We start from the raw sequence: 8,348 nt of genomic DNA, 5'->3' as shown, positions 1-8,348 counted from the left end.
TGGGGCTCTTTAGCCTGGAAAAGCGCAGGCTCAGGGGTGATCTGATGGCCACCTATAAGTTTATCAAGGGTGACCACCAGTTTCTAGGTGAACGTTTGTTCACCAGAGCACCCCAAGGGATAATGAGGTCGAATGGTTACAAACTACTACAAGACCGGTTCAGGCTGGACATGAGGAAGAATTTCTTTACTGTCTGAGCCCCTGAGGTCTGGAATAGCCTGCCATTGGAGGTGGTTCAAGCACCTACACTGAACACCTTCAAGAGTAAATTGGATGCTTATCTTGCTGGGATTCTATGACCCCAGCTGACTTCCTGCCCTTTGGGCAGGGGACTGGACTTGATGATCTTCCGAGGTCCCTTCCAGCCCTAATGTCTATGAAATCTATGGAACGGATCCGCAGATAGCGCCCCCTGGCATCGGGGAAGAAATGGGCAGCCTCTCTCTTTATTAAGATCAATGAAATAATTAATTATCATTAAAGTGTGGTGGGCGAGAAGGTAGGCGGTTAGCCCAGAAACAGGTGGGCGGGCCACAGGGAAATCAGCCCTGAGGAGGCCCCCCTGTTACAGGTGGGCAGCTGCCTGCTGCTGTGCACACCCCGGGGGAGGCATGTGCCCCCCCCCCCCCCCCCCAATTTGTGCATGGAGCAAGAGTAGGCTTCCCGGCAGGGGTGGGGCTGGGCTCCTATTGGATGGGGGTGTGGTGGGTGGTGGCGGCACTGGGAGGGGTGGCTACAGGGTGGGCTATAACTACCCCAAAATTCCCCATAGCCATCTCTCCCAGCGCCATTCGCTGCGTAAATTTGCTGGACTTATGGTATGCTCCATAAAGTGTTATAATTTGGTACCAACTAAGCATAAATACAAGCATGATGGGAATTTACTTTTCAGCTTAGCTGTATAACGTAGACATGAATATATGAACGTTGCTAAAACTATCAGTCCAGAGGTCTGGGATATAGATGCCTCCTGCCCAGTCCTCAGAATTGGGCTGAGAGCAGCCGCAGGTCCCAGTCTGGCATAATTGGGATCTGAAGAATTTTATGTCCCATTCCTACTTCCCTGGGATGTCACTCCCTTGATGTTCTGACACTAAGGAAGTTTTTTATGAGTTATAATCCACAACTGTTTTGCACCAATTTTAAAGCCATTGCTTCATGTCTTGCAAGGAGGGAGAACAGTTGTTCTCCTGCTTCTTTACGGCAGCCTTTCAATTATTTGAGAACTGCTATAATGATCCACCTCAATCGCTTTTTCTGCAAGCTAAACATGCCGAGTTCTTTCAACCTTTACTTGTACAATTTGCCTTGCAACTGCTTTATCATTTTTGATGCTCACCTCTGGACCTTCTCCAGCTTTTTCATATCCTTTTTAAAATGTGGAACCCAGAGTTCTACCTGAAGCCTAACCAACGCTGAGTAGAGTGGTACTATCACTTCCTGGGCATGTCTACACATCGCTGTATGGCACTCTATGGTGACGTAGCGATCACATGAGTCTACACATGACTGGCACCTACTTCACCATAGTGGCACACTTCCCCATTTTAGCGTACCACTATGGTGAAGTAGCAGTGAAAACTAACTGTGTGTCACATGCACAGCACAGTACAGGCAGTTACCGTGCTGGGCTTTAGTACTTCCAAAAGGAAGGACTAAGCATGGTGCAGTAACAGTGTTGCCATAGGGCGATTTGCAGATGCGCCCCCTGTGTCTTGCATCTAACACAGCCCAAATTAACTGTATTTCACAGTGCATAGGTTGACATGGGGTATTGGCTGACCCCGATTTTTCCGAGGTGAAGTTAGGATTTTCATAGGCATGGTATATAAGTTGACCTACATTTTATTCAGGCCCAGGTAGTGCTGCTCGCAGGAGTTGGAGCTGTGCCAGCTGAGCACCAAGTCTGGCGCTACTCGCAGGGGCTGGGGCCAGGCCGGCCCCATCCCCTGTGAGCGGCGTTGCCTGGGCTGCAGCAGCTGAGCACTGAGCCTGGTCCCATCCTTGGCCCCATCCCCTGCGAGCAGCGCTGGGCTTTCAGGGGATGGGGCCATGCCTGCTGAGTGCCCAGCCCAGCTCTGGCTGCTGCGACTGGCACTGCCAAGTGCTGAGCCCAGCCCCACCAGCCAAGTGCTGAGCCCAGCATCATTTGTCAGGGATGGGGCTGGGCAGCCCCACTTGCAGGGGATGGGACCATGCCAGCCAAGCGCTGAGCCTGCTTGCAGGGGACATTGATCCAGTGTATAAGTTGAGGTTGAATTTTAAGAGTTAAAAATTGGGCTTCAAACCTTGACTTATACAATGTGCAATACAGTACATTTGTTTGTTTTTATCTTTGTGACTAGATCATGTTACTGACTTAGGTTGAGCCTGTGATTACCCCCTTTTCTCCTGCACCCCTAAGTCCTTCTCAACAATGCTAGCACCCATCCATTTCCCATTCTGTATTTGTGTATTGGTTAATCTTCTTTAGATGTAGCAACTTGTCTGCATGCACCAAACTTCTTTCTGTTGTCTCTAGCACAGATCTCCAAACAATCAAGATCTTTTTGCATTCTACTTCTCTCCTCCATTGTGTCACAAAGTTCTTCCTAGTTCTCTGTCATCTACAGACTTCACCAGGAAGCTTTTTATATGGCATCCAAATAATCGATAAACATGTTAAACATCACTGGATCCAGGCCAAGGTGGATCTAGGATTTAGCAAAGAGGGATGTAGCACACTGCGCCTCAGGCCACAGGTACAGTCCCTGGGCCAGTGGGGGATGCTGGGTGATAGGGCAGAAAGGGGGAATCTATCCTCCACTGCCACTGTCCCTGGCTGACTAGGGCATGTGGGGAAGACCCAGAACTGTCCTTTTACCTCATTGGACCTGATGGGCAGAGGGATGGCTGTGGGGATCAGCTGTGTATAGTGCCAGGCTTGGCTGGGGACAGCGGTGGTGATGAGCAGACTTCTCCTTCCTGCACCTGCTCCTCTTTCATCCCTCCCATCATGTCCCCCACTGTCTGGGAAAAGATACTGAAAGGAGGAACCGGCACTATCCCACCACTACCACTCCAGGCAAGACTAGCAACTTACACAAGCTGCTTCCTGCAGTCTGACTGGGTTGAGAAACACTGCTCTATGTAACCTCACCTTTTGATCTCTTCTGCCACACCTTGATGATATACTGGTATAACTCAGGTTGTCCCTGAGTCCCAGAGTGCTCTCACTAGTGTCTAAGTGACCTCTTGTGGTCTCTGCGCCCTCTGTCCACTAACCAACGCTCCATGGCTCTCCACAGGTGTGTCTCAAACCCCGGCAGATCTACAGGTGCCCAGCTGGCACTACTCCTGGCCAGTGGTCACCACCTGTGGCTCTAGTGAGACATGAGTGTGGCTTCACAGGTGTAACTGTTCCCATTTACTTTCCTGTATAGGCTTTGGCCCTATTAGCCTTAGCCTACAGGTTACTCTGGCTGCAGACTTGTAGCCTGGGCCCTCTTGCTCTGGCCTGGCCTTTCAGTCTCAGCCTCTTGTTGCCCTCTTGTGTCTTAGGCTCTGGCCCTCTTGGCCTTAGGCTTGTCTCTGCCTCCCTGTCTTGCACCCCACCCCTGGCAGGGCTTAAAATCTGGTGTGGCCTTCATACTTTCTCTACAGTCACCATCCAGTCCTTTGGTACCAAACTTAAACACAACATAAATGCAAGCAACCACTCCCAACTAAAAGACTCAAAGTTTCCTCAGAGTCACCATGCCACTGTAGAAGCCCTCTCCACACTCTTCTAGTCCTTGGGAGTATTTGACCGGGCATACGGCTTCTGCTTCTTGATGGCATTAGCTCTTCTCCTCACAGATTTTAGAACTGTACTGTTCCCTCTGCCCCAGAGCCCAGGCTCATATCCCCTGGGATCCTCCCCTTCTGGTCAGATGGCTGCAGGTGTGTCCTCTCAGTCTCCAGAACAGCCTACTGCTGTTCCTCTGGCCAAGCTGCAGTAGTTTCCTTGCTGCCTATCCAGGGCTAGGCAGTTAGTCACACAGTAGGTACTTGCAGCCTATGGGTCCCTAACTGCCTACTCCTCTGCAGCCAGCTCAGAATCAGTTGTCTTCACCTAGCTGGGGACATATCTGCTTCAGTTGCTCCCTGTTACATAGTTTTATACAGTTTGAATAAACCTGCTCTTTGTATCTGTTTCCATTCTAGTTTTTGCCTCATTACAATATTGCTAGGTATTATGATTTTTGATGTTAACAAGGCCAGAAATGCTATTGACTTCAATGGGACTGCCTGCCTGCTTGTGTAGCTCACAATCCGTGTTCCTTCAAATGCACATTCTTCTTACTGTGTGTCTATGCTGTAATCCAAGGTGGCCAACTTGTAGGATGAGTGTCACAAGTGGCATGGTCAGCATCTGTGTGTGCAGTGCAGCGAATCAGGGAGAGGGCGGGTAGCACAACGGCATACAGGGCAGGGAGCAGAAAGCAGAGCAGCTGATGGGGTAGGAAGCACAGGGAAGGAGCAGAAAGCAGAGCAGCCAGTGGGACAGTGGAGGGAGATAGGAGTGATACTCAGCAAAGACAAGGGACTTAACTTGTGGCACACCTGCCAGAAAGGTTGGCATCCAATTGCTATAGTCCAGAAATGTGATCACATGTATTTGACCTAAGATAGCTTTAAACTAGTTTATTTGGGCATCAATAATAGAGTAACCACTGAATAGCACAGGCTCTTTGCACTATTTGCCAAAGAATTTACCTTGCCAAAGAATTTACCCCGGTCTTGGGTGGCTTTTGCAGCTGGAAAACTGCAGCTGGGATAGTGAAATATCATGCTTCTGCAGCCTCCACTATTATTAGATTCAGGTATGTCTGCCTGAGCTGCACTCGCACCTTTGGATTGTATAGTAGACCAGGGCTGTCCAACTTTAAAGTGGCTGGGGGCTGCATGCTGCCTTAGTCATGGGCCCTGTGCTGCATACCGCAGGGGTCCCATGTTGTAGGGACTGCATGCCATATGGGCTCCCAAAACCCGTGCCATGTATAGCTCTCCTGCTGTCTGAGCAGTGTAAGGCCCCCACCTCAGAAGTCCCCTTCTGTTGCTGCCACCGGACTGGCTGAGCACCGGCTAATTTTTTTTCGGGTGAGTGCTTGAGCCCCAGAGCACCCATGGAGTCAGTGCCTACGCCCTTGCCCCAAATGCTCCAGCTGCCCCTGCAGAAGCAGAAGCAGCAGTTGGAGCATGGCTATCTTTACCTCCTCAGTTTGTGTCCAACTCTAAAAGATGAAAGCAAGTAGAAAATTGATTTTTTTTTTTTTTTTTTTACTGCTTTTTCCTTGCTGGCAATACTTTGAATGGAACAACATGTTGTTGTATCTCATAAATGGAATCCTTAATATAACTATTTTATTGGCTCAGAACAGCCAAGGATTATTAAATCCATTCATCCTGTGTGCTTTACTTTCAAAATTATAGTACGTAGAGTTCTGGTTCAAGACAATTTTTTCTCTGAGGCTGATCTTAGTAACTCGCTGTGCACTTCCTTCCTGATTCAAATTAAATTCATGATTAATCTCTCAGGTGTTGATAAGAGCCAAGCATTTAAAACCTACTTATGGGCTGATGCTCTTCCAGATGGGTATTTCTATGCTCTTGGAACCTAGGTACATTATAGTAAAACCATGACATTTTGCTTAGGGAAGTACACATCTTTTGACAGATTAATAACAACACTATAAACCATTTAATCTGATTATTTTGTGCAGAGTAGATGAGGCTGCTCTAATTTACACTGGGGACATGAGAGACACACAGAGAAACCTTAATTTAAGCAAAAACTAAGCTGGCTGAGTTAAAGCCTGGGCTTCCCTTTAGGTTTTAATTTGACTAATTTAGGACAACCTAAAATACAACTTGCTTTCTTTGAGTTTTAGAGACTTGATTAGGCAGCACTAGACTGAATTTACATGCACAATCTAACAATACGTTTTTAAATCCTAATCCAGGCAAAGCCTCACTGCAAGGTAAAAATAAGCAACCAGGATAAAGATGTGTATGGACAGTTACACACAGTCCTGTAATGGATACTGTTGCATGGCAAATTACTTTTACTGAGAACAGAAGTTAAGTCTACCAGGAGCACCCACCTAATAAGCATGAGAAGGCTAGTGGTTAAGCCAAATAAGAATGAACATGCTTATTCTCTATTTATGCCCTGAGTCATTTTTACCCTGTGCACTTTGAAGCCTGTCTCTGTTGAGGGCACACCCCAAGGAGGTGGGGGAGTTCTGGTTCCCATGGTTATTACAAGTATGGATGTGCATGCAGAAGAGGCATGGCACTTGCTGCTGCTGCCTCCTGTGAGATACTATGTTTTTAAGGACAGGTTTTCAAAAGAGCTCAGCATGTGCAATGCCTGTGTTCCCAGAAATCTGGGCATGTTGCAATGGCAGCTATTGGGTGCTGAAAGCTTTTGAAAGTCAGGCTGTTCTTTGGAAGTCTGAATGAGAGAGAACTGGTAAGAATCTAGCCTAAAGGGATTTCTTAAAATTTGTCATGCGCTTAAGTCTTTTGATGAATTGATGTCTTAATTGATTCCTAGCTACTAATAAATGAGACCTGTAATAATGCAAACCCATGAATAAAAGCGACTGCATTTACCTACAGTACCACATCTTCATCTCCAGTGCGGAGGCATGAAAAGGGGCTATAAAGCTGTCTTAACAAGGCAGATGGAAATACTGGGGTAGTGCCCTACTTGGTTTAGGAAGCCTCATCCCAAGTATGCGCAAGGAAGGGGCTGTGGTCAGAGCCCTCTTGTGCGCCGAAGAGGCTCTGGTGACCTAATAGTCCTTTATTATTTAATACTTATATTACAGCAGTGAATAAGGCCAACCAGATCAGGGTGACATTACCCATCAGTGGACGTTTACACATGTATTTGTGCATGCCTAAACTTAATGCGCCTTTGCTTAAGGCACATTAAGGCGATGTAGGTGCACATCTACATGTGGGTACAGTAATGCACGTTAAGGCACATTAAACTTAGGCATGAATAACTAAGATGCATTAACACATGTGCAGACCTGCTAATGCGCATTAACACGTTGTGCATCCATTGACACGCACGTTAATGCGCATTAGCACATCTACACGTGTACTAATGCGATTTAGCTATTCGCGCCTAAATTTGATACCTGCTTTATGCAGGTATCAAGTTCAGGCTTAAATCACCATTTTTAAGTTGCATTAAGGGTGCGCACATGTAGATTCGTGCCCTAAATGTGCCTTAAAAATGGCGATTTTAGGTTAAGCCTGCTTAAAAGAAGCACATGTAGATGTGCCTACTGCAAACTGAAGTAGCCACTGGGCTGCTCTAAATACTGCCAAGGCTCATGTTTATCTCTGGTCAGTCGCAGAAGGGGCAGGCTGTCATGACTGCTTTTCTCCACTCTTGGCTCTGCTTGAATACTGCACCCAGCATGGCTGACAGCTGGACCTGGAGAGCTGAGGCCAACCACCACCCTTCCAACCTTTTGGAATAAACAGGAAGTTTTAGAAAATGTATTGCAAGCTCCTGGTCTCTTTGACATATGTGGCACATTTAATGCTAGGTGCCAGTGGGGTTGTTCTGGATTTTTTTTTTGCCTGCATCCTTGGGTCCAGTACAAGCTGTGAATGAAGGTTTCTGTCAGAAGATGGAAGAGAAGGGGATTGTGGAGCAGAACAGAGCCTCTTAGAGCAGCAGTGGCTGGAGATATAAATAGATATTTCTATAAATGTGTGTGTGTGTGTGTGTGTGTGTATAGGGGTGTGTGGATAAATACGTGTGTGTGTATATGTGCATATCTGTGTGTATATGCATAGTTGTATACGTGTGTGCATACATGCCTACTTGTGTATACATGTATGTATAGTGTGTGCCCATGTGTGCACATACGTGTGTATGTATATACATAACACACGTGTATAGTGTGTATGCATGCATGTGTATACACGTGTATGTATTCACACACATTTATGTGGGTGTGTGTATACACTCAGCCATGTGTGTATACGTGTGTGTGTGTGTGTGTGTGTGTGTGTGTATTTCTAGGTCTAAATGTGTATTCCGGGCTAGGTCTATCTGCCTGCCAGAGACCAGACCTAATTTCTAGGTCTGCATGTGTGAGTCTCGGTGCAGGCAGCGCTGGGAGACGCCCGTGGTTGCCGCCCCGGCGCCCAGGACAAGGACCACGTCTGTCCCTCTGGACCAGGCATCTGCCGGGGCGGAGCGGCTCGGACCGGCGGCTGCTGGAGCGGGCGGGGCGGTGCGGTGCGGTGCGGTGCGGGCGGCTCCTCCCAGCCGCGCGCGGGGGGGACGCGGGGCA

General features: G+C 47.8%; 1 protein-coding gene across 1 annotated transcript in view; it reads left to right on the top strand.

The window, feature by feature from the left end:
* CD109 (CD109 molecule) overlaps positions 1-8,348 on the top strand; it is a 152,151-nt gene that overhangs the window by 22,718 nt on the left and 121,085 nt on the right. The gene's annotated exons all lie outside the window — the stretch shown is intronic.

The sequence above is a fragment of the Alligator sinensis genome, unplaced genomic scaffold, assembly GCF_000455745.1.
Source record: "Alligator sinensis unplaced genomic scaffold, ASM45574v1 scaffold37_1, whole genome shotgun sequence".
Lineage (NCBI taxonomy): Eukaryota > Metazoa > Chordata > Crocodylia > Alligatoridae > Alligator > Alligator sinensis.
Note: the sequence above shows the minus strand (reverse complement) of the source record. Positions and strands in the feature narration are given on the sequence as shown.